General features: G+C 40.2%; 1 protein-coding gene across 2 annotated transcripts in view; it reads left to right on the plus strand.

The window, feature by feature from the left end:
• The first annotated feature begins 11615 nt into the window (after window positions 1-11615).
• LOC140205226 (serine/threonine-protein phosphatase 6 regulatory subunit 3-like) overlaps window positions 11616-27162 on the plus strand; it is a 149845-nt gene continuing 134298 nt past the window's right edge. For both annotated transcript variants that reach the window (XM_072272640.1, XM_072272641.1), the window contains exon 1: window positions 11616-11826. The gene's annotated coding sequence lies outside the window, so the exon portion shown is untranslated. The remainder of the gene's footprint in view (window positions 11827-27162) is intronic.

Raw genomic sequence — 27162 nt, forward strand, 5'->3', positions numbered from 1 at the left:
ATAATTAAGCACTCAAGTAGATGTTTATGTGCCATTGTAATTCCACTCTATTAAACTAAATAATGATAATAGTTGTTATAAAAATATTAATAATAGTGGTTGAATACTAATTTCCATGTATCTCATCTGGTCCATTTCTTTCTGGTCCAAAATTTCCCCAGATCTTTTCTTCACTTGTGTTAATTCCACATTTTCCAAAAAAAAGAACAGCAAACATTCCAGCCAAGGGTGCTTATGTTAATATAATTACTACATTGGTGAGACAAACAGTATAAACCATTAGCAGAGTTATCTAAAGTCTGCTCGCCCTGGGGTTATAAATTCAATCCATTTATTCCAAATTTGATAAAATTTTTCCTTTTGAATTCTCAGAGAGTAGGTCATCTTTTCCATTTTAAATAGCTCCAAAATGATTTCGTGCCAATCTTCTAATGTAGGTGATGTTGGATTTAACCACTTCCTGGTGATTGATTTCTTACTTGCCGCTAAAAAGGCCTGCAGCAGCTTTATATCTTTCTTCTGTTCTAAAAAAAATACATGCCCCCAAGTAGAGAGTCTCAAAGTTCAGAGGTATCTGAGTCTTAAATACCTTAACTAAGGTTCTGTGAATACCTTCCCAATATAAACTTAATTTAGGGCAATCCCAAAAAACATGGAAACATTCTCCAACACTGTTTGTCTTTATATTTTTCCTGGTATGGGGTCTTGAAGTATCTTATAATATTTTTCCAACAATGTTCTCTCCAAATCAAAGAGTTAGTCGAAGACCACTGAAAGCTGCAGATTTTCCCCCAAGCCTCCTCTGAAAGTACCAACCCCGCTTCTTTCTCCCACTTCTCTTTAATATACAATGTGTTTCATTTTTGGCATGAGAGAGGCCATTATATAATCGAGAAATTGACTTACTTGGTATTGAACTGTAAGCTGAATTCAGAATCTTGAAAAACTCTGATTCTACTGTTGATAAGTCTGTATATCTACAACTCTGGTTAACATGATGTCGTACTTGAAGGTACCTAAAAAAGTCATTGTGTTCTAGGCCATGTTTGTCCTGCAAGGATTGAAAACTTTGTAATACACTTTTATGTGTGAATGAGAGGTAAGTTGAAAGACCTTTCTTTATCCATAGTTCAAATCTTTTATCTCCTCTGTTGGGAAGAAATTCAGTATCATAAGCACACCATCTGAAAAGTTTTAACATGTTATTGATTCCACATGAATTAGCCACTTTCTGCCATACTTTTAATGTGAGATTTATCCAGCTGTTTTTAATCTTTTCCAATTGGGCCATCAATCCTTTGTCAGCTATTGAGGCCTGTAGAGGAAAACTGTCAATCAATCCAAATTTTATTTCCTTCCATCGAGCCTTATATTCCCTATTGCACCAATATAACAGAGAGGTTATCTGTGAACCACAAAAATAATTTCTCAAATAAGGAAGGAAGAGTTAGTAAGAGATTTGAAAGTGGGCCTCCCCCTCCCACTTCCAAATCTCTTACTAACTCTTCCTACAGTTAGTCCTGATGAAGGGCCTCGGCCTGAAACGTCGACTGTACCTCTTCCTAGAGATGCTGCCTGGCCTGCTGCGTTCACCAGCAACTTTGATGTGTGTTGCTATAAATGATTTTTCTGGTTCACTCAAATAGACTAAAACATCATCTGCGAATAGCACCACCTTCTGTTCAACCCCTGCCACCTTGATACCTTTTACAATTTCGCTTTGTTTTATTAGTTGGGCAAGAGGTTCAATGGAAGTGCAAAAAGGAGAGGAGAAATTGGGCATCCCTGTCTAGTTCTTCTCTTTAAAATAAAAGAGTCAGAGAGGTCCCCATTTATCTTAATTCAAGCTGTAGGGCTGTCATATAAAGTCTGGATTACTTTAATAAGCTTTTCTTGAAAGCCAAATCTTCCTAACACTCTGTATAGGAATACCCAACTAACTGAATCAAAAGCTTTCTCAGCCTCTAATCCCACTACCACTTTCTCTGTCCTATTCTTAATAACCTGTTCTAGTATGTGTAAAGTTCTCCTTATGTTGTCCTGAGTTTGTCTTTGCTGAATGAATCCAGTCTGGTCTGAGTGGATGAGGCCAGGTATAAGCTCTTCCAGTCTACGAGCCAATATAGATGTAAATAATTTGTAGCCCAAATGAAGAAAACTGATTGGTCGGTAATTACCACATTCTAGTTTATCTTCACCCTCTTTAGGAATAACTGAGATAATCGCATTTCTCCAGGAAGGTGGAATTTCTCCTCTCTGTAAGATCCAATTAAAGGTGTTAAGTAATAATGGAACTAACCATGACTTCAGCGATTTGTACCACTCTGAGGTAAACCCATCAGAGCCTGGAGACTTTCCGGCCTTTAATCTAGAGATGGCCGCGTTCAGTTCTTTGGCAGTTACTGGTTCTAATAGGCATTCATTTTGTAAATCTATGACCTTGGGTAGATCTAAAGGATTCAGTAAAGTGTCTATATTGGAGGCCTGGGGTTGAGAGTACATGTTTCCCCTGCCATCCGAAAGTAGAGCGTTCCTATGAAATGGTTCGTAAGCCGGAATGTCGTAAAGTGAATAAGCAATTACCATTTATTAATATGGGAAAAATTTTTGAGCGTTTCCAGACCCAAAAAATAACCTACAAAATCAGGCCAAATAACACATAAAACCTAAAATAACAGTAACATATAGTAAAAGCAGGAATGATATGATAAATACACAGCCTATATAAAGTAGAAATATTTTTCTGCAATCACTGAAGCACTGTCTAGCCCAGTGAAAATCTCGTGCAAGCGCTGTCGGTGCAGGCGCTCTCGGCAGAAACACTCTCTCCAATAACCTTTAAACTATGAGGCTGCCAAATCGTACCAAATAACAAATCATACTAAATAACACAAAAATACCTGAGACAATGTGGATGGTGTGTTAGGCTGAGTCGTTGGAAGTTGGGGTGGTGGGAGGTAGAGGAGACTGGGGTGTCATCTCATCGTTGTCTGTTTCCATTAGAGCAGCCAGGTCATCTTCTTCCATGTCTGCCTGCCTTGATGTTGAAGGTCGAGGTTCGTCGTCTGCTGTGGCTGATGTGGAAGGCTTGAAAAAAGACAATATGCTTGACTGCTTAGCCTCGTGCATTTTTCTATCATACAGTTCTTTGTAAGCACTCAGACCATCCTGCAAATATGCCCTAAACCTACGTACCCTTTCAAAATTAAAGTCATACTTTTCTGCAATCATTGCAGTGCTGTCAATCACAGTGAAAATCTCACGCAATTGCTTCAAGTTCATTTCCTGGACGACTTCACTTTCGGTCCGTTCGCTACTGCGTTTGGTTTCAATTGTTATCCTTTCCTCTTGCTATTGCTCTTCACCTGTCAGTTCTTGGTCATGGGATGCCAAAACCTCTTCAACATCATCTTCGTCAACTTCCACACACCCAGCCTCCTAAGCCAAGCTCACTATTGCTGTATTTATTGTTGATGGGTCAAAGCCTTTAAAATTGTTCACTGCTTGGGGACATAGTTTCCTCCAAACGCCATTTCTCATCGAGACTGTTAGCCTAACGAGAGCATCTCCAATGTTGGCGATTGCCAATTTTATATTGTAGTCTTTCCAAATCTATCGCAAAGACGCTTTGAAGTTGCCCTCTTTGTCAATGGCATTTACAATAAAACGCATCACATTTTGTGTATAGTAAGCCTTAATTGTGGCTATTAGGCCTTGGTCACACGGCTGCAGCAACGATGTCGTATTCGGTGGTGAGAACACAACACAAATGTTACCGCCATACTCGGTAATGGCAGGTGGATGAGCAGCACAATTATTGACAATCACAAGACACCTATTATTGAGGTTATTTTCTCTACAGTATTTTTCAGCAAAAGGACTAATGTATCCGCTCATGTACTCAGAAAAAAGCACTTGGGTATTCCAACTGCTTGGATGTGAATGGAACACAACGGGAAGTGTTTTCTTATCAACGCCTTTAAGTGCCCTTGGATTTCCTGAATGGTACACTGGTAGAGGCTAAGGACAGCATCACTAGTGGCGTTAATAATAGGCATTAGGGTAAACCTGTCCTTTGATGCCTTGGGTCCCTTAGCTTGCTTTTCTTCTTTCGAAATAAATGTCTTACTTGGCAATTTTTTCCAATAAATTGCAGTTTCGTCACAGTTAAACACTTGCTTATACGAATAACCACCTTCTGTAATTATTTTCTTCAGTTCTGCTGGGAACCTTTCGGCAGTTTCAGTATCAGCCGAAGCACTCTCTCCAGTAAACGTTAAACTATGAAGCTGCCCTCGCCTCAGAAACCGATCAAACCACCCATGACTACCTTTAAATTCCACTTTCACAACACTGTCATCACCAGCGGCCAGTGCTTTCTGTTTCAGCTTGTTAAAAAGACTGACTGATTTCTCCTTAAGTATAAGATAGCTTAATAGAACACCACGCTTTGTACACCCATCAATCCACTCAAGCAATAGGCTTTCCATTTTATCCATTATTGGATGCCAACTAAGAGAGACCACTTTGCTATGAGCAGAACCAACAGTAACATCGACAGCTTTCAAGATTCTATCTCTCTGCATATAAATAGTGCGAATGATGGATGCAGGCAAGTTCAACGCGCGGACAATGTCCTTACTTCGTTCACCACGATTGAAACGCTTAATTATGTCTAGTTTTACACTAAGCGTAACACCCTTATGAGCTCTTTTAGGCTTTTCCGATACCTTCGAACTCATCTTGCTAACGTATGCACAAAATAAATCGAGATAAAGCAAGTGTTTAAGCAACGGCGGCTAGAATGCGTTCCAGGAGAGGAGCTTGGCTGTCCGGGGCACTGCGCTGCTTTTTTTCATGCACTGCCTTTTTTCATAACAGTGAAAACACCTTCTGTTAGCGAAAACAGGTAACTAATGTAGGCCTTTCGTCACAGCGACGTGTCGTAAAGCGAACGTTCGAAAAGCGGGGGACACCTGTACAGCTCTCGATAATATGTTTCAAAACTCTTTTGAATTTTCCCTATTGTATTCTCCACAAGCTTTGTTTCTGGATTCTTTATTTTATGAATTGTATTGTCTGCTTATTGTTTATGTAACTTATATGCTAATAATCTAGCTAATTTTCCTCCTACTTCATAATTCTTTTGTCTCAGGTAAAGAAAGTTTCTTTGAGTTTCCAATGTGTATATATCATCAATTTCACTTTGCACTTTCTTAATTTCCTGTTTTAAATTAGAACTAATTTTGTTGCTATCTACAACTTGAAGTTGTTTTAATTTTCCTTGAAGGTCTGCTAATTTTTGTGCATTGAATTTTTTCATGTGAGTAGTAATGGAAATAATTTTTCCTCTCAGTACAGCTTTCAATGTACGTATCCCATAAGATCACTGGTGATGTTTCTCCCGTGTCATTATGGTGTAAGTATTCTTTGATTTCTCCCCTTAATTTCTCCATTACTTTTGGGTTATTGAGTATATGTGAATTTAACCTCCATAGTGTTTTCCTCATTTTCCTTTCCAGAATTAGAGACATAGAGACTGGACTATGGTCCGACAGATCAATTGTTGCAATATTACACTCTTTTATCCTGAATCTATCTATGTTAAATATAAAAAATAGTCTATCCTTGAATAAGCTGAATGAGGGAAAGAATAATGCTAGTCTTACACATCCCTCCACACATCTATAATTCTCAGCTCCTCCATCAATGAATTCAGTTTCCTAGTCAGAGGTTTATTCTGAATAACTGTTCTTGAAGAATCTAATGCAGGGCTTAACCTAATATTAAAATCTCCTCCGCAGATTACTACCCCTTGAGAGCTGACCATTAGGTCAAAAATGTGTCTATAGAATGACCATTCACAGCCTGGTGGAGCATAAACATTCAACAATGTTATTTCAGTGCCTTCTATTCTTCCCGTAATTTTTACAAATCATCCATCCTTGTCTTTAGTCTCTGAAATATGTTCATAATTAAGAGCATTTGATACCAAAGCAGCTACTCCTCTTTTGTGGCCCAATTTATATGACGAATAAAACACATGCTTAAAGCCCATTCTTTTTAATTTTGCATGTTCGGATTGGCTATTTGTGCCCTCTCTTTTTTCAATTTAGACATAATCTTATTTCTCTTAATTGGATTCAAAACCCCATTTACATTATCGGAAATTATTGCATTATAGGAAAAATTTGCATTTTTCTCTAATAGAAAAAAACTTTCCTTTTCTAAACCAACAGTAAGCAATCCCTTCTCAACAGTAAACCAGAACATAAGACCAAACCCTAGGCATTTTTGAACATAGAACATTTGAAAATTTTTCCCGACTTCCAACAGTGAGGCCTGAGCACCGACCCGCCTCAGTTCAGAGGGATAACCCCTATCTCTAGTCTGTGTTAGAGGGCCCTCCGCAGTGTGAAGTCATAGAGGATTCTCTCCTTTTCATGTCTCGACCATATTGCTATCATTCAAGTTATTCTAGCTAGATTATTTTCAATTATCAGCTTTCATTTTACCTTTTAAGTCCGATTTATTCTTTTCAGACATTTCTCAATTATTCTGCACTCTCTGTACGTTTGCGTCTGAATACTTGCAGCTTTTCCTTATAGCTTGACACTCTGGTTCGAGTGGAGCGTCCTCGCTGCACTGGCTGCCATGTCCACCGCTGAATCTTCTCCAGTAATGACTCCGGTTGGGTGTTAAATTTTATGGGTAGTCTCTGAACCGCCTGATCCAACATTGCCTCTTCCACTGTAGCGTAGGTTTTTGTCCCTTCGTCGTAAAAGTCTCTTAGCCGAGCTGGATATAGGGTCTGAAATCTGATGTTGGTTTCCTTCAGGACTCTCCGTGTTTCTGCATATTCCTTCCATCTGGCAGGGTCCCCGGTGCCTAATCGTGGTCTAAACTGATTTTACAGTTGTTCCACATAAAGCCTTTCTTTTGCCATGCCAGTTTAAGCACTTCTTCCTTCATCCTGTAACTGAGAGATCTGACTGAAATCGAAAACACAAGGAATTCTGCAGATGCTGGAAATTCAAGCAACACACATCAAAGTTGCTGGTGAATGCAGCAGGCCAGGCAGCATCTCTAGGAACAGGTACAGTCAACGTTTTGGACCGAGACCCTTTTCGGCCCGAAACATCGACTGTACCTCTTCCTAGAGATGCTGTCTGGCCTGCTGCATTCACCAGCAACTTTGATGCGTGTTGCCTGACTAAAATCGATCTGGGCTGGGCATCTGCCGGAGGTTGCGCTGCCAATGCGCGGTGGGCCCTTTCTATCTGTAGGTCTTTTGCATCTGGTATTTCAAGGTTCTCTCTAAGCAGCTTCTCCACGAAGGGAATCACCAGTCCTGGTTTACCTTCAGCTCCTTCGGGAATTCCATAGATCCTCACATTTTCCCTTCTTGGTCTAGCAGCTTCCACTGGAGCTGCTGTCGTAGCTTCAGCATTTCTTCTATTACTTCCTCTGCGTTTTGCAACCTCTCCTCAGTCCCTACAATCCTCTTTTCAGCTTCATCTAACCACAGATCAGTTTTTCCTATTTCTCCTTTAATATCTTCCAGCTGTTTGTTGATAACTTGTCAGAAATCACGAATCTCTAAGAATCAAAGTCAGATTCACCAATTTTTCCACATTATCTCCGTCCTGGCTAGCCATGGGGGAGCTAGGCCCTTCGTCTTGCTGCGTCTTGTTATATTTATCAGCCTTCTGAGCGGACTTTTTATTCTTGTACTTAGACTCCATCCTTGCCCCTTTTATTGATATAGTTATACAATACTAACTATTTGTCTCATTTTGACTTTGGGGCAGTTTACGTTCTTCTTTGTCGAGAGACCTTTCCCTACGCTGCCATTCTCTTGGTGACCCGGAAGTCCTTCCCGCACACAAATTTCAATATATTTTTCATACTCACATCACATGAAAAGCTCCAGATCCAGGTCATTACTATCTTCTTCACTGGAATGAGTGGAACATATGGCATAACCTTGTCCGATGTGAAGTTTTTTAGCATTTCTGGAGATGCAGTGAAGCCTTTGCAACATTTGCTTGAAAACAATAGTTCTGCCCTGATTCTCACAATAGCATCAAGAAGATTCAGCTGCATTGTTTCTTGCCTTCGTTTTAACAGAGGATACAAGAGAAAATATCCTCTCAACTACAGAATTGCTGACGGGGGTATTAGGCAAGTAAGGGCAATGGTGGCGACCTCTTTAAATGCCTGATGGTGAAGTACACCAAGCCAAAACTGTTCAGTGTCCGTAGGGAGTCCATCTTCCTTAAATGGAGCTTCTTCTTTCCAATCGACAAAAGGCATTTTTCTGTGTTGTTCTTCAATAGTGCTGACGTTGTTTCCTGCAAGGTGTATAAAGGGTAACTTGGAAAACATGGGCCTTTAAGCTTGATTTAAAATTATCACAGGGCTCAATTTTGATCGCCGACAGAAGTCTACATGTAACTTGACTGAGAGCTTCTTCTAGCATGGACATACATCTTTCTTTGACATTTTTTATTCCTAGATGGGCCTCAGCACTGTTGTTCTGCTGTAGGAACCTATTACATGCTGTTAAGAAACACACATAAAAGTTGCTGGTGAACGCAGCAGGCCAGGCAGCATCTCTAGGAAGAGGTGCAGTCGACGTTTCAGGCCGAGACCCTTCGTCAGGACTAACTGAAGGAAGAGTGAGTAAGGGATTTGAAAGTTGGAGGGGGAGGGGGAGATCCAAAATGATAGGAGAAGACAGGAGGGGGAGGGATGGAGCCAAGAGCTGGACAGGTGATTGGCAAAAGGGATACGAGAGGATCATGGGACAGGAGGTCCGGGAAGAAAGACGGGGGGCGGGGGGACCCAGAGGATGGGCAAGAGGTATATTCAGAGGGACAGAGGGAGAAAAAGGAGAGTGAGAGAAAGAATGTGTGTATAAAAACAAGTAACAGATGGGGTACAAGGGGGAGGTGGGGCCTAGCGGAAGTTAGAGAAGTCGATATTCATGCCATCAGGTTGGAGGCTACCCAGACGGAATATAAGGTGTTGTTCCTCCAACCTGAGTGTGGCTTCATCTTTACAGTAGAGGAGACCGTGGATAGACATGTCAGAATGGGAATGGGATGTGGAATTAAAATGTGTGGCTACTGGGAGATCCTGCTTTCTCTGGCGGACAGAGTGTAGATGTTCAGCAAAGCGGTCTCCCAGTCTGCGTCGGGTCTCGCCAATATATAAAAGACCACATCCGGAGCACCGGACACAGTATATCACCCCAGTCAACTCACAGGTGAAGTGTTGCCTCACCTGGAAGGACTGTTTGGGGTCCTGAATGGTGGTAAGGGAGGAAGTGTAAGGGCATGTGTAGCACTTGTTCCGCTTATACGGATAAGTGCCAGGAGGGAGATCAGTGCTGTTAAGAATTTGATACCAAAATCTACTTCATGAATATGTTTTTTCTGTCTTTTGGCATCATACAGTCTGTTCTGAAGAGTCTTCTGGTATAAGAATATTTGTTGGTACAATTCATGAGGATCAGCTTTGGTTTGCTGAAAAAGGCTGTTCAGTCTTTCAAATTCCTGCAAACTCAAAGAACAAGTAGTTTTTGCAGTCTGACATTTCCTTTAAGAGTCTTGCTTTGAATTTTGTATCAAACTTTGATAGGGCTAGCTCAGCAGAAGTGAAATAAGCCTTTAGCTCTTCCCAGTTCATCAAAATATTAAACATAACCTTTCCACGCACAAGCCAAGTAGATAAAGGGTTTTCAAAGGGGAGGGGTGCAGTTCGGGTTAGCTCAAATTCTGTAGCTGTGTTCATCACTCTAAACAATTCTTTGTATGGTTCTCGTCTTAATTCACTATGGCAAAACCAATTGGGTACTTCTGACGGCAAAAATCCAATATTTGATGGTAGCTTGGATACTGCATATTGAATGCAGTGCCAGCCAATGACAGATACATTTGAGTTGCACACAGAAAGGGGAGACATCTTTTAGTCTAGACCACACAGAGTTGTTGCACCCAACCATGTTTGATGCACCATCTGATGCAAAACCAATGCAATCTGCAAAACTCTGGCCACATCTTTTGATTTCCTCATCAATCAAATTGAATGTTTTCTCCTGTAGCCTCTTGCTCCGGAATTAAACCTAGAAATCCAGTTACAATTTCCTTTGTCCTATCACTTAAAAACCAAACTAAAATACACAAGTGTTTTGTGCTGAAATGTCAGTAGATTCATCTATAATGATGATATATTTCTTGTTCTGAAAGTCATTAATGAGATCAGTTTTCAGTGCAGGCGAAATGATGTTTTTGATTAAGCATGCACATTTAGTTTTATGTAACTTTATTTGCTCAAGTGTACTCCCATGCCCAGGTGCTATAATGATTTCACTCAGGTGGTCAACTGTATGTATCACACAATTGCTTACAGCAACTTGCAGCTCTACTGCCTTAACTTTATCATTACCTTGCCTAGTAGTCTTTGTTACATTAAGTTGCGACTGGCCTTTTGATGGAGTTCTCCTCTTGTGTTTCTCCGATTTTTCATGATTTGAAAGGTTGCTAATTTTGGTACAATATTGCAGTGGCATAATTTACAATGAGCTGCCTCCGATACATCAGCAGCCTTTTGGACCCATACAAATGTTTCTTCCCATTTGCTATTGTACTTACGATAAGAAGCTTTCCGTTTCTTTCACGACATGGCCATGGGTGTTGATAATAAATGATTTATAAAAACAGCCGAAGGTGTCACAGTTTCACCACAAAACGTTATTACGTATAGAAAGTACACTTTACGGTCAATGTGTATGATTATAAATCACATCCAAACACTTCAGAGGTCCGAGACAAACTGGACCCAGACGTGACCGTGTTGCTGCCTTCTTGCCCAGACACTTGGCGGCAGAAATATTGCCAAATGTAACTGACCAAAAAACATTTTTCTTAAAGGAACACACATAAAAGTTGCTGGTGAACACAGCAGGCCAGGCAGCATCTATTGGAAGAGGTACAGTCGACGTTTCGGGCTGATACCCTTCGTGACGTCGACTGTACCTCTTGCAATAGATGCTGCCTGGCCTGCTGCGTTCACCAGCAACTTTTATGTGTGTTGCTTGAATTTCCAGCATCTGCAGATTTCCTCGTGTTTGCGTTTCTTAAAGGAAAACGTTTTAGAAAAAGGATGGTAAATGATTTTCGTGCAGATAATTTTTAGCATGTAAAAAAGCCAGGAAAAAGCCGAATAAATTTTCTGACGCCGACCAAACTAGGAAAAAGTCAGATTTCTGGGATTTGGCGCCGAAAGAGCCAATCCGGTCACTCTGGTCACACACCACGGACTCCCACTTGCGCTCCGCCGCCATTGTCACCTATCAAACGGCCGCTTTAAGGGGCGGGATCCTCAGCTCGGCCAGCAATTGGATCATCGCCTTCCGTTTGTGACGTCGTCGATTGAGGACGTCAGAGAGCAGGTTCTCCCCGCTCATTGGCCCATTCCTCGGGAGGGCCGCGGTGTTGATGGAAGAGCCGTTGGAGTTCCTTGTTCGAAAGGGCGGGACGATGGCGAAGCTGGGTTGATTGACAACTTCGGTTTGTCTTGGCGCAGAGGGTGCTGGGATTGTCAAAACAAGCCGCATCCATCCGTTCCGAGGTTAGACTTACCCAGGCAAAGGCGCCATCTTGGAAACTTGGGGTTGTTGCTGTTCTTTCCCGCCGATCTCGCCACAGAAATGCATCTATATTGTTAATAGTTCAGTTCCCTGTCCTTATTTTAATTTTATTTTCAGTAGTTCCCTTCTCGCTTTAATTACTACGAATAATAAATTTATGAAACCGCTGGGTACGTATGAATGTAGTTTTTCCTACTGTATTTTTGTATTGCAGATCAGGGAGGAGGGGAGTTTGTGTTGCGGCCAGGCCCTGTTGCTGTTTGTGTTTTGGCTCCAAGAATTAGAGAAACGCGGGTTATTGCTGTCCCACCAATTCCATTCTCACTCTCCCACATCCCCTTTCCTTCTATTTGGCAAGCCTAAAGCACAGGAGCTCTCTTACAAATTGAGTTCTTAAAATATTTTTTTGTCTTTCTGTTTTGTTTATAGGTAAGTGACAGATGTGACAGATTAATTCATTTTTGAGTTCTGTTTGCTTGCGGCGGGGCGGTTCAGATTTGCTGTCAAAACATAGTTAGCGCTTGTGACAGTAGTTTGACACCATTCAAAATTTATGTCTAAACAATTGTACTTTATTTCTAATGCAACATATTTAGTTAATTTTTATATTTCGACCAAAAATCTTGTGGTTTTCTGGATTAATCAGTTAGGAATTTAGAAAATAGTCATGTTAGTAAAATACCACGCAGTAACTTTTGAGCGTTGGTGTACAAAACATTAAATGTGAATTAACGAATATTTGCTTTGATATACAGCTATTTTAAAGCATTTCAACTGGAATTTTGAATGTTTTCTTGCCTGATGTGATTTTATGAAGTATAATAAATCTTTGTTTTGTAACGTTCAAACATTATGTAGAATGCGCTACCTTTACAACCTTTGATGGACATTGTTATGCAGTCATTGGCATTTAAACTGTGCTTTCTTATTGGTAGCTTATTCGAGTCTCATAGTAATGTACAATAAGATACGATGACTGAATGAGTAATATCTAGTGAAATATATATGAGATTAGATGTAATAGTGATTTGTTACAAAAATAAGCTTTGCAGAGTAATTTGTGACTCTTAAATATTTAGTTATTGGAGTTGAATTTTGTTGTGAAAAATGAAGAAACAAATTCTGGAGTAACAACTTTTCGAATCTGTTTTCGCATCTTAAACTTATAGTAGGTACAGGACAAGAAAGACAGGTCATATCCTAAAAGTAATCACAGTTGTCTGTAAAGATTCACGCTTAATATTGTGGTTTATGAGACTTGCATTTGTTCGTGTTAAAGCTGAATGGCCTGGAACCAAGGATGACTGGCTGTTTTTCTAATAGTTTACTGATGAGTTTGATTCCCTTTCCCATTTTGAGAAGTGATGTGTTAGATTTGTATTTGGCTATCTAAAGTCAAGTTATTTACCTTCTGTAGTTTCATTTTATTGTAAAATAACATCAGAATTACTTGATGTATGTTGTATATTCTTGGAGCTTGAATGGACTGAGTAATATGATTGGAATTGTGTATTTGTCAATGCTCACAAGTTCTCATCATTAACAGAAGATTTTTTTGTTAGTATTTTTTAGATGTGTTATAAAGTAAAGCTTTTGATCTTGCATCAGCCAGACTTTTATCACAATAAAATGAGAAGATTTGAAAAATACATTCTAGAAAATTAAATGGAAAAAGGATATAATGTTTGAGTTTCCTTGGCTCTAATTTCATTGAGGTGTTACTCTTTTTTTTGCTGTGTACATTTAATTACCTATGTACATTGTTATTCCAGGAGCTATTTTTAACTGTTTATGATAAATCTTGGGTATGTGTTGTTATCGTTTTGACTGGTATGATATTCTGTTTTTCCCTTATCATTTAGCTTGAAAAGATGTAGAAAAGCTTCACTGATAAGTTACCAGGATCGGAAAGCTTGTTTAATAAGGAGAGGCTGAATAGACTGGAACTGTTTTCCCTGGTGTGCAGGATGCTGAGGGGTGGTTTGTAAAGGAATATCAAATCATGAGGGGTATAGATAAGGTGGATTGTCAAGTATCTTTCCAGTGATAGAGGAGGACATATATTTAAGGTGAGAAAAGACTTAATTTTAAGGTGAAAAGGAACAACTTAAAAAGGATCTGAGAGAGGAAACTTCTTCACATGGACTGTGGTGGGTATGTATGAGTTGCTAGAGAAAGCTGTAGAGGCAGATACAATTACAAAGTTCAGAAGACAATTAGACATGGATAGAAAGATGTGGAGCAATATGGGCCTATTACAGGTAAATGGGACTAGCTCAGATATATATCTCAGTTGCCATGGACTAGTTGGGCTGTAAGGCTCTTTTTCTTACTATATAACTTTGAATTCCAAACATGGTATATATTTTATATCAGTACCAAGTTTAAACAATGAATGATGTGAAAGCAGCCACTTTCTGGCCTGTCTTTGTACAACAATGGTTTAACCAATTTCCCCCGGGATCAATAAAGTATGACTATTATATACAAGGTGAAATGTGGAGATTTTTCCAAACTCTTATGTTCTTGATTTATGCATTTTCCTTAAATATCTCTTTGAATTAAAATAAACTTAGACATTTGATGTTTTGAATAGAACTTTGTATCTTATGTTTTATAACTATTCGTGTCTGCTTTTGCATGAATTTACCCCAGGTAAACATACTCATTGTTTTAGTTTTAAACTTGAGCTCCAAGGTTAGTACTTTCCTATATTTCCAAATATTTTTATGTTTTGGTTTTGGATTTCAAATCAAATAAAAAGTTATCCAAGTCTATAATTATAGTAAGTGGAAACAGATCTCGAAGTGCTGCATGCTAATTAGTCTGATAATAGAATCAAAAAATTGACAACACAGAATCTGGCTGCTGGCCAAACATGTCCTTGCATGGCAGAAAAGTGCAGTTTAGGCTATTCTCACATCCATCCTTTTGATCCATTACCTTTCAGGTTATAGGGAGCTTCATGTATTATTTACTTATTTATGAGATGTTGCTGTTATTGGCAAGGCTGCTATATATTGCCCACCCCTAGTTGCTTTAGTCCTGCTTGGTGGCGCAATAATATCAGCGCCGGACTCCGGAGCAAAGGTTCCCTAGTTCGAATCCAAGTTGGATTGAGCGTCGAGCTAGCAACTCAGCCTCGTAAAAACAAGAATAGCTTGCTACGGAAACACCGTCATGACGGTGCCCGGATAACTCCACTGCCGAATTAAGGGCTATTCTTCTTCTTCCTACTTGCTTTATAGATAAAGTCATACAGCACAGGAAAAGAAACTACTTTTGGCCCATTTAGTCTGTGCCGAACCATTAATTTGCCTCGGCCTATTGATCTTCACCTGGACTATAGCCCCTCATACCCCTCCCATCCATGTACCTATCCAAATTTCTTTTAAATGTTGAGGTCGCCCCTTCCACTACTTCCGCTGGAAGTTTGTTCCATATTCACCATCCTCTCAGAGAAGTAGTTCCCCCTGATATTCCCCTTAAGCACTTCACCTTTCAACCTTAACCCATGACCTCTAGTTGTAACCTCACCCAACCTCTGTGGAAAAAGCATGCTTGCATTTACTTATCTATATCACTCGAAATTTTGATAAACCTCTATCTAAACTCCACTCAATTTTCTATGTTCAAGGGAATTAAGTACCAATATACTCAACCTTTCCCTATAACTCAGGTCTGCAAGTCCTGGCAATGTCCTTGCAAGTTTTCTCTGCACTCTTTTATTCTTTCATCTTTCCTGTAGGTAGGTGACCAAAACAGGACATAATACTCCAAATTGGGCCTCACCAACATCTTGTACAATTTCAACATAGCATTCCAACTCCTGTACTCAGTCCGTTGATGTGTGAAGGCCAATGTGCCAGAACCTTTCTTTACAGCCCTATCTACCTGTGATGCCATTTCAAGAAATTATGGACCTATATTTTCAGATCCCTTGTTCTGCTGCTCTCCTTTGTGCCTTACCGCTCATCGTGTAAGACCTTCTATGGTTGATCCTCCCAAGGTGCAACACCTCACACTTGTCTGCATTAAATTCCATCTACCAATTTTTAGCCCATTTTTCCAGCTGGTCCAGATCCATCTGCAAACTTTGATAGTCTTCCTCTCTGGCCTTAACCCTCCCCAATCTTGGTGTCATCTGCAATCTGATCTAGTTTACCACATCATCATTCCGTTTATTGATATAAATGACAGACAATGGACCCAGCACCAATCCATGCGCATACCACTAGTCACGTTTCTCCTGAGAATTCAGTTTACTGTCTCATCTTGAATGCCAAGTGACCGAACATTCTTGACCAACCTCCATGCGGGACCTTGTCAAAGGCCTTGCTAAAGTCCACGTAGACAGCATCCACTGCCTTGCCTTGCCTTCAACTTTCCTGGTAACTTCCTCGAAAAACTATAAGATTGGTTAGACACAGCTTAATGTGCACAAAGCTATGTTGATTATCCCTAATCAGTTCCTGTCTATCCAAATAGTTATATATCTGGTCCCTTAGAATGCTTTCCAATAGCTTTCTCACTACTGATGTTAGATGCACTGGCTTATAATTTCCTGGTCTGTGCTTAGAGCCTTCCTTAAACAATGGAACAACATTAGTCAACCCTCTGGCACCTCACCCGTGGCAAAGGTTGTTTTAAGTATCTTTGATAGGGTCCCTGAAGTTTTTGCTCTAGCCTCCTACAGGGTCCAAAGGAACACATTGTCGGGCTGTGGGGATTTATCTACCGTACCTTGCATCAAGACAGCATAAACCTCCCCTGTGGTCTGTATAGGGTCCATGACCTCACTGCTGCATTGCCTCACATCTACAGACTTGAGTCCATCTCCGGAGAAAATACAGATGCAAACAAATCCATTTAAGATCTTGCTCATCTCTTTCAGTTCCATGCAAGCTGACCACCTTGTTCTTCCAGAGGACCAATTTTGTCCCTTGTTATCCTTTTGCTCATAATAATTTATAGAAGTTCTTGGGATCCTCCTTTACCTTGTCTGCTAGAGAAACCTCATGTCTTCTTTAAAACCCCCCCCCGATTTCCTTCTTAGAAATTCTTCTGCATTTCTTATCCTCCTCAAGTACCTCACCTGTTCCTATCTGACTGTACCTGCTATGTGCCTGCTTCTTTTTCTTAACAAGGCCCTCAATACCTCTCAAAAACCAAGGTTTCCTAAACTTGTTATCCTTGCCTTTTAGCCTGCCAGGAACATACAAGCTCTGTACTCCCAAAATTTTACTTTTGAAGACCTCCACCTTACCAAGTATACTTTTACCAGAAAACAACCTGTTCCAGTCTGTACTTGCCAGATCCTTTCTGAATTCAAATCAGAATTGGCTTTTCTCTAACCTAGAATCTCAACCCGAGGACCAATTCTATCCTTTTCCATAATTACCTTGAAATTAATGGCGTTATAATCACTAGATGAAAGTGTTCTACATAAACTTCTGTCACCTGCCCTGTCTCATTCCCTAATAGGAGATCTAGTATCACTTATACTTTATCGTTGCCAAACTATTGGTACTAGAACGTACAATCATCACAGCGATATTTGATTCTGCGCTTCACACTCCTTGGATTACAAATATTAAATATTAAAAATTTTAAAAATAGTTAAAATTAGTAAATATTAAAAAATTTAAATTATAAATCATAAATAGAAAATAGAAAAATGGGGAAGTAAGGTAGTGCAAAAAAACCGAGAGGCACGTCCAGATATTTGCAGGGTACGGCCCAGATCCGGGTCAGGATCCGTTCAGCAGTCTTATCACAATTGGAAAGAAGCTGTTCCCAAATCTGGCCGTATGAGTCTTCAAGCTCCTGAACCTTCTCCCGGAGGGAAGAGGGACGAAAAGTGTGTTGGCTGGGTGGGTCGTGTCCTTGATTATCCTGGCAGCACTGCTCCGACAGCGTGTGATGTAAAGTGAGTCCAAGGACGGAAGATTGGTTTGTGTGGTGTGATGTGCTGCGCCGTGTTCACGATCTTCTGCAGCTTCCTTCGGTCTTGGACAGGACAACTTCCATACCAGGTTGTGATGCACCCTAGAAGAATGCTTTCTACGGTGCATCTATAAAAATTAGTGAGAGTTTTAGGGGACAGGCCAAATTTCTTTAGTTTTCTCAGGAAGTAAAGGTGCTGGTGGGCCTTTCTCTCTAGTTGGGACTTCTTTGTACTGATAAAGGAAACTTTCCTGGACACAATTGACAAACACTTTCCCATCCGGCCCTTCTACAGTATGTGAGTCCCTGTTAGTATGTGGAAAGTTAAAATCACTTGCTATCACAACGTTATGTTTCTTGCAGCAGTCTACGATCTCTCTACAAATTTGCTCTAAGTTCCACAGACTGTTGGGTGGTCTATAATATAATCCCATTAATGTGGTCATCCCTTTCTTATTCCTCCGTTCCACTTATGTAGCCTTAGTAGATGGCTCTCCAGTCTATCCTGACTGAGCACTGCTGTAACATCCTACCTGACTAGTAATGCCACCCCTTTGCCTTTAGTCCTTCCCATTCTGTCATGTCTAAAACAACGGAACCCTGAAGTGTTGAGCTGCCTGTCCTGCCCCTCCTGCGATCAAGTAATGGCTACATTATAAATAATGGCTACAATGTCCTAATGCCCTAAGCTCATCTGCCTTTCCAGCAACACTCCCTGCAGCAAAATATATGCAGCCCAGAACACTAATACCACCATGCTTGACTTTCTGATTCCTAAATTTGTATGTAGGCTTAACAACATCTTTTTCCACAACCACTCCACTATCTATCTAGCATTCTGGTTCTCATCCCCCTGCAACTCTAGTTTAAACATCCCCATGCAGCGTTAGCAAACCCTCCCTCTAGGATATTAATCCCCCTCCAGTTCAGATGCAAACTGTCCCTTCTGTACAGGGCCCACCTCCCTGGAGGAGACCCCAATAATCCAAAAATCTGAAGCTCTCCCTCCTGCACCAAGCCCATAACTGCGTGTTAAACTGTGATCTTCCTGTTTCTGGCCTTACTAGCATGTGGCATGGGTAGCAATCTGAGATCACAGTCCTGGAGGTTCTGTTCTTTAACTTAGCACTTAACTCCCTGAACTCACTTTGCAGGACCTTGTCACCCCTCCTACTCATGTCATTGGTATCAACATGGACCACGACCTCTGTCTGCTCATCCTCCCGCTTAAGAATGGGGTGGACTCAATCTTAGATGTCCCTGATCCTGGCACTCGGGAGGCAAAAGAGACATCCACAGCCCCATACCTAAGAAAGGATATGTTAGCATTGGCGAAGCTCTAGAGGATATTTACAAGAATAGTCCCGGGATTGAAAGGGTTGACATATGAGGAGGAGTGTTCGATGTCTCTGGGGCTGTATTTGATTGGAATTTAGAACAATGAGCGGTGGGGGGAGGGAAATCTCATTGAAACCTACCAAATATTGAAGGGCTTAGATAGAGTGTATGTGGAGAGGATGTTTCTAATAGTAGGAAAGTCTAGGCGCAGAGGGAACAGCCTCAGAAGAGAATCCCTTTGGCATAGATATAGGAGGATTTTCTTTAACTAGGGTTGAGAGGTAAAATAAACTAACCATGATCAATGGTAGAGCAGATTCTGCTCCTATACCTTAAGGTCTTCTGACTGGATCAACTACAATTATAACCCATATTTTATGGAACAGCCTTTTCAATAAAGCTCACATTTGACCTATCATTTGCAGTGCTTTAGACTCAACTGCAGCAGGACACTGTAAATTTCTGAGGTAAAGAAAATAAAGCAAACATCCCTACATACATCTCTGTTGATGCACAAAATTGACTTTAAGGCCTATCTCCGGGGCACAAAACTCAGCAGAAACCTGAAAATTGGTAATATTAAACAAGGTCATGTGTCACTTTATATTACTTATGAGACTGTGTAAAACCAAGACAGGATGAATAAAGCCCCAGTTCTCTTAGCAGGGTCAATAACCAGGGGATCTAGATTTAGCTGTAGATGTTTGTAGTTAATTGTTTCTAGATCTAAAGAGTATTGGAAGCTCAAAAAATCATTCCCTAAAAGGGTAGTGGAGGCAGAAACGTTCTACACATTGAGCAGCCATCTAGTTGTGATATAACGGTGCTATGGTTATGTTACTGGATCAACAATATTTGTTAATGTGGACTATTTAGCAGGATACACAATCCAAATCCTATATGGCAGTGGAAGAATATAAATTTAAATAATTAAAGATGTTTTTTCATAAAAAACTACTATAGGCAAATAATACTATGAAATAACCAGATTCTTTTACAAAACCCCCTGGTTCATTTGTGTCCTTCAAATCCTAACCATTCACATCTACATTATGCTGCAGAACCACCAATGCAGTTGACTCTTATCTATCTTCTGAAATAAACCAGCGTGACTCCATGGCCATTCCCCGATCTTGTTTTGGATACTGTTGGTGGGGGTGGGGGTGGGGGGGAATGACCTAGCAGAGGAAAGCCAATGTAGTCAGCTGTCTGGCACTGAGTTTGGCTCTGTAGCTCAGAAAGGAAGGGTGGGGGAGGGGGAAGAAGAGGTGAGTTGTAGTGAGAAGGGATTCGTTGGTTAGGAGAACAGAAAGAAGGCTCTGAGGGCAAGAACAAGATTCACATTACTCCAAAATGTGGTCTGACCAATGCCTTGTAAAGCCTTATCATTACATCTTTGTTTTTACATTCTAGTTCTCTGGGAGTGAGTGCTAACATTTTGTATGTCTTCCTTCTACTGACTCAACCTGCATGCTATCTTTTAGGGCATCCTGTAGTAGGATTGCTAAGTCCCTTTGCACCTCCAATTTCCATTGAGATTGCAGATTTGACAGTTATTTTATTAAGTTTGTAGGGATGGTTTTGGGGACAGAGGGGAGTTTGCTTAGGACCTGGGGCCAAGAATGCAGGGAGTTTGCTTAAGGCTTGGGGACAGGAATGCAGGGAAGTTAGAGGTCAGGCCTCCACTCAGTGTTCAAAGTCCTGTAAAGGACATCTAGAGTCCAGGCTTCCGCTCTGTGCTTGAAATTGAAATCTGATGTTTGAAGCCTGGAGGCCTGTCCTGCAGTTGGAGGACTGTCTGGGTGTAGGTGGATGGATAAGGGGGGAGGAAAGGAGCTTGTTTTGCTGTTGTTTTGTTCCTTGTGTTCTGTTCTGCTGTGTCTTATGTGATTCTGATGAATATTGTGGGTATGCTATGCTGGCACTGGATTGTGTCATCACCCACCTTCATTGTGTGCAGGATGAGTGAGGATTGTAATTGGCTTCTAATATCTCCCTGAATGAAGAACATGGAGTAATTGTGGCTTTGCAAATATTGTTATAACCTCTGACCTCTGACATACACATTTTTCAAACTTCGTTATCTTCCAGATGCACTATTTCAATAGGTTCACACTTATTGGCAGTGCCTTTGGGGAAAAGAACCCTGTGGAAGTGGTATCAAATCTGGCCAATTGCATCATTAAGCCTGCTCTGTCATTCAAAATGATTAAAGGTGATTTTCTCCAAGCTGCCTAGGTGCCAATTCCCCATGGCACTTCGTTCTCTGATCTTTGAAAAATTTACCTACATCCTCTAAGTAGTGCCACAATCTAGAATCCACAACCCTGAGGTACAGAATTTGAGAAGAAGTTTCAGTGCATCTTAGTTTCATGTGGTCACCCCTAATCTTGCAACTATTCCCACCAATTATGAAAACATCATGACATCTGCCCCCACACTAGTAGTAGCATACCTACATTTGCCTTGTCGTGCACCCTCAGGATCTTGCATGTTTCAATAATGTCACACTTCATTCTTCTAAACTGCAAAGATCTAATTTCTTTTAGCCACCAGTAATCGGATGGTCCTGTCATCCCCAAATTAGCTTGGAAAGTCTCTTTCAGACTGATTGTAATTGAATTGACTTTATTACTTGCATCCTTCACGTACATGAAGAGTAAAGGCTGATTTATACATGTGCGTACGGGCTGCACCGTAGCCTACGCAAGTGGCCTACGCCGTTGTGAGCATTTATACTTGTGCTTTGGTGTGTCTGCTTCGCTCTGCAATTCACCGCAAAAACGCTAGTTGGCAGTGGGGTTTCTATGTCACTGGTTGAGTTTCTTCCTGTACTTCAAACAATGGCGATTGAAACTGAGCGCATCATGTTGGAGTTGGAGCTAACTAATGTTGAACAAGAGTTTCTTCTCTCTCAATTCTGAAATGGCGGAGAAGCAGCAGGAACCGGACATGCGATGCTACCAAGTGGACCAATCACAGTTGTTGCAGTCTGCGTCGCTGCGACGTGTAGTTACGTTTTGGGAGAGGTATGCGTTAGGCTACGGTGAAGAGTACAGCGTAGGGTACGTGGCTACGCCGTACCTACGGCATACATTTGATGCAGAAGTATAAATTGGGCTTTAAAATCTTTACGTTAAGTCTCCATCTAAATGTGCAATGTGCAATTTATTGTAATTTGTAATACAAGGTGTCCCCTGCTTTCCGAATGTTCGATTTACGAAACCTCACTGTTAAGAAAGACCTACATTAGTTACCTGTTTTTGCTAACAGAAGGTGTTTTCACTGTTACAAAAAAAGGCAGCGTGCGCTCCGAGAAGCCGCTCCTCCCCCGGATTCGAAACGGCATCCTAGCTGGTATTTCTTAAACACGTTCCTGTGAGCAGCCGTTTGCAAGATGAGTTTTAAGGTATCGGAAAAGCCTAAAAGAGCTCGTAACAAATTTCACGATATTAAACCTGATTCTGAGGATACAGAGAAGTTCCAACTTGATTTGGACGGGATGAGGATGTATACAGAATCATGTATACTGAATGAAGTACAGGCACTGCCATAAGATACAGTCTAATGTGTGGCTTCCACTTTAGTGATAGCAGGCATTCAGATTGTTATCTGAATATATTGTCGAAGGTGGAGATGCAGTGAGATCCTTGTGAAGGTAAACATGCTATGCAGCTGCTGATTTTAAAAAAACAAGTATGCTAGCCTTTGTATTGAGATGCCTTACTTATGGGATCATGGATGTGCAACTTTTGTACATTGCATTGGTGAGATTGCACCTTAAGTATTGCATGTAGTTTTAGTGGTCTAATCTGATAATTCAGTGAGGGTTCATCATACTGATTCTTGTGATGATGAGACTGATGTATGAAGAGGGATCTTTATTTAAGTGTGAGGGCTTAGCACTTTACTTTGCATCTTGCCATGATCACTGGTAATGTCAACTCTACATTCCAGTTTAGCCATCCCTTTATCAAGAATCTTTCTATTTCTGCTTTACTTTGCTTCCACCACCCTTGAGAAAATTAATTCAGAAAGCTCTTGGCCTTCTGAGAGAAAAAATGCTTCCATCTGTCTTAAATAGGCAATGTATTTTTGAATGGTGAACCCAGATCTATATTATACAGCACAATGGATTGACTTCTCCATAACCACTTTGTCAAGATCTCATAGGATCTTGTATGTTTCAATTATGCTTTCACTTTTCTAAACTCCAGTGAATGTAAGTCTAGCTTGCTTAAACCTATCTGCCAAGGCCAGCCACTCATTCTAGGTATTAGCCTAGTAAACCTCAGTCTAAAGTACACTCAAATTCTTCATTAAATAAGGTTAATGTACACTGTGATGGGTGAGGTTTTACCAGTGCCCAAAATAACTGAATATAATTTCCTTACTTTTGTATTTGGTTACTCTTGCAAAAAACAATAATATTTTAACTTTCCTAATTAATTGGTTACTGAGCACTTTTGAAGTACTTGCATAAAATGCATTAGTGTGTTTGTGTAAATATTGGAATGGTTTTTGCCATCATCACTTCAAAAGTTAGCCATTTTCCTCTGAACAATACTTGAATCAGGAAGTGAATCAGTAGCAAAATTAATTTTCCGTATTTCTATTCTACATTTACTTTTGACTCTCAAAATAAATAATGTATCTTCCAATTTTGAAACCCTTCCGCATTCCATTCTAAAATTAAATTCCTGACTTGATGCCAGATTCCTCTTTCAGAAGATATTTTGGCCATGAGCGTCTGTGAGTAATTGTTCTTCACCTCAAGATGCTTTCTCTATTGCCAAAGAAATCTTTGCCCATTGCTTTGTGTTCATGGTGAAAATATGATTTGAATTGTTTATAAGGAAAACAATTTATTAGGTTGAAGTGTGATGGAGGGCAGTTTTGTTTGACCAGTATATTTTTTTAAAAAGCCTTTATATGTGACTGGCAGTCCTCTTTGATAATGCACACTTCCCTTGGTATGCATTTATGCTTAGATTCTATATTGTTTTACAGCAGATTAGTGGATTTTCACAAAGTGGTATCCACTTTTTTTTAGGAGTATTACATCCATAACTACATTGGGGATTCAGATTTTGATGAACAATGTAGATTTATTTATATTTTTGGTGATGGACTTAAATTCATTCTTTCTAATTACTACGGCGTGGATAAATCAAATTTGTCTAGATTCTCAACATATTTATTGGTTCTCTTTTTAACTGTAACACTCGCTTCACCTAGCAGTTTAATATAGGGGGTGATTATCCCCTGCCCGGCCAAACTTAAGAAATCTCGTTTGGGTGGATGCTGCGTGATGTGTCCCCGTTACAAATCAGTACCTCGAGATAACAATCAATACACAATATGCGATTAAATGATTAAGCTTTATAACTCCTACTTTGACTATATGGTTAGTAGAGAAACGAAATTTAAAAAAAAAAAGCCCAAATCTTATTAAACAGTCTGTGCACAAAGTTGAGCTCGCTCATAGGCTGATCAGACCCCATCGACCTCCTCCGATCGTCGCTGCCCTTTGGACCCTCGCTCCAATTCCACCCTGTCCGGCGGTCTACCAAATCTCTCCATTTGTGTCTTCTCTCTACATCCCTCCCCCTCCCCTCCCCTGCTCCAGCAAAAGCCCACAAAATAAACTGCTTCCAGATTCACAAGACAGGGCAACAAAATCCTGATTGGCTAACATGCCTCCCCAGTCCTGTTATCTCCAGCCACAACCCAAATGTTGCCGCTACAGAGAAATTGTTACGTCAGCAATGAACGTTACCAAAAAACCCCATTAAATTAGCAGTAAAACCTTACAGCACGTTACATACAGTGGCATGCAAAAGTTTGGGCACCCTTTAGTCAAAATTTCTGTTACTGTGAATAGCTAAGCGAGTAAAAGATTATCTGATTTCCAAAAGGCATAAAGTTAAAGATAACACATTTCTTTAATATTTTAAGCAAGGTTACTTTTTTATTTTCATCTTTTACAGTTTCAAAATAACAAAAAAGGAAAAGGGCCTGAAGTAAAAGTTTGGGCACCTTGCATGGTCAGTACTTAGTAATACCCCCTTTGGCAAGTATCACAGCTTGTTTAGGGGATTTTCGCCCATTCTTCCTTGCAAAAGGCTTCAAGTTCTGTGTGATTCTTGGGCCGTCTTGCCTGCACTGCTCTTTTGAGGTCTATCCACAGATTCTCGATGATGTTCAGGTCGGGGGACTGTGAGGACCATGGTAAACCCTTCAGCTTGCGCCTCTTGAGGTAGTCCGTTGTGGATTTTGAGGTGTGTTTAGGATCATTATCCTGTTGTAGAATCCATCTTGTTTTCATCTTCAGCTTTTTTACAGACGGTGTGATGTTTGCTTCCAGAATTTGCTCGTATTTAATTGGATTCATTCTTTCCTCTACTAGTGAAATGTCCCCCGTGCCACTGGCTGCAACACCAGCCCAAAGCATGATCGATCTACCCCTGTGCTTAACAGTTGGAGAGGTGTTCTTTTCATGAAATACTGCACTGTTTTTTCTCCAAACATACCTTTGCTCATTGCAGCCAACAAGTTCTATTTTAACTTCATCAGTCCACAGGACTTGTTTCCAAAATGCATTGGGCTTGTTTAGATGTTCCTTTGCAAACTTTTGACGCTGAATTTTGTGTTCAGGATGCAGGAAAGGTTTTCTTCTGATGACTCTTCCATGAAGGTCATATTTGTGCAGGTGTCTCTGCGCAGTAGAACAGTGCACCACCACTCCAGAGTCTGCTAAATCTTCCTGAAGGTCTTTTGCAGAAAAGCGGAGGTTTTGATTTGCCTTTCTAGCAATCCCTCGAGCATTTCTCTCAGAAAGTTTTCTTGGTCTTCCAGATCTCAACTTGACCTCCACCGTTCCTGTTAACTGCCATTTCTTAATTACATTACGAACTGAGGAAACGGCTACCTGAAAACGCTTTGCTATCTTCTTATAGCCTTCTCCTGTGTTGTGGGCATCATTTATTTTAATTTTCAGAGTGCTAGGCAACTGCTTAGTGGAGCCCATGGCTGCTGATTGTTGGGACAAGGTTTGAGGATATTTATAAAGCTTTGAAATTTGCATCACCTGGCCTTTCCTAATGATGACTGTGAACAAGCCACAGCCTAATGAGCTAATTAAGGTCTGAGACCTTGGTAGAAGTTATCTGAGAGCTCAAATCACTTGGGGTGCCCAAACTTTTGCATAGGGCTCCTTTCCTTTTTTTCCACTCTAAAATTGTACAAAACAAAAATAATACACTAATCTTGCTTAAAATGTTGAAAAGAACATTTTGGAGATCAGTTCATCTTCTACTCACTTAACTATTCACAGTAACAGAAATTCTGACCGGGGTGCCCAAACTTTTGCATGCCACTGTAACATTTCATTAATAATGCAAAGCTAGCATTTTCTTAAGAGTTTCAATCTATAAATAGAATATGCTTGTGTTATGGAGGAATTATGTTCCTAGAAAACCATCGCTATCATAATTCAAAGTTCAGAGTAAATTTATTATTAAAGCACATATTTGTCACTGTCTGCTACCCTGCGATTCATTTTCTTGCAGGCATTTGTTTTCTGTGACACAAATCCTTTCCTCCCTTTGAATTCCATGTTATATGTGTTATTTCATTCAGTAATGTCCCCAAAGGTGCATAGTCTATAGTTAAGGGAATTCTGATTGTGTTGTAGGCAGAAGAGAAACGGTTGTTTTAATTTGCTAGAAATGAATTATTTATTGTTATGTACAAATATTAATTGAAAAGATTGCTTCATCAAGTCCGCTGTGAGTTGGCAGTCGGCAATCATTGTCCTTGGTAAGCTATTCTATATTCAACTTCTGTGAATATTCCATAAGAGTGATTATTTGTTACACATTTAAAATATTTTCATAGTGATTTGGTGAATTTCTTAAGAGGGAATTTCCATTAACCAAACTATGATTACACGGGATATGCTGTAAATAATTCTCCATGAGTAAAGTAATCCTGAAGGTCTTTGCAGTTTGGACTTTCTCTAAATGGGAATAGAATCCAACTATGAAAAAAAAATTGGTTATACAAAGTTTGGTTATCAATCTGTTTCCCCTCAACCATCAATCAGGCTCTTGAAACAAAGGAGATAACTTCACTTGCCCGATCAATGAAATATTCTCACAATCTATGGAATCACTTTCAAGGACTCTTCATCTCATGTTCTCAATATTTATTACTTATTT

This window comes from Mobula birostris, chromosome 11 (genome assembly GCF_030028105.1).
Source record: "Mobula birostris isolate sMobBir1 chromosome 11, sMobBir1.hap1, whole genome shotgun sequence".
In the NCBI taxonomy this organism is placed as follows: Eukaryota; Metazoa; Chordata; class Chondrichthyes; order Myliobatiformes; family Myliobatidae; genus Mobula; species Mobula birostris.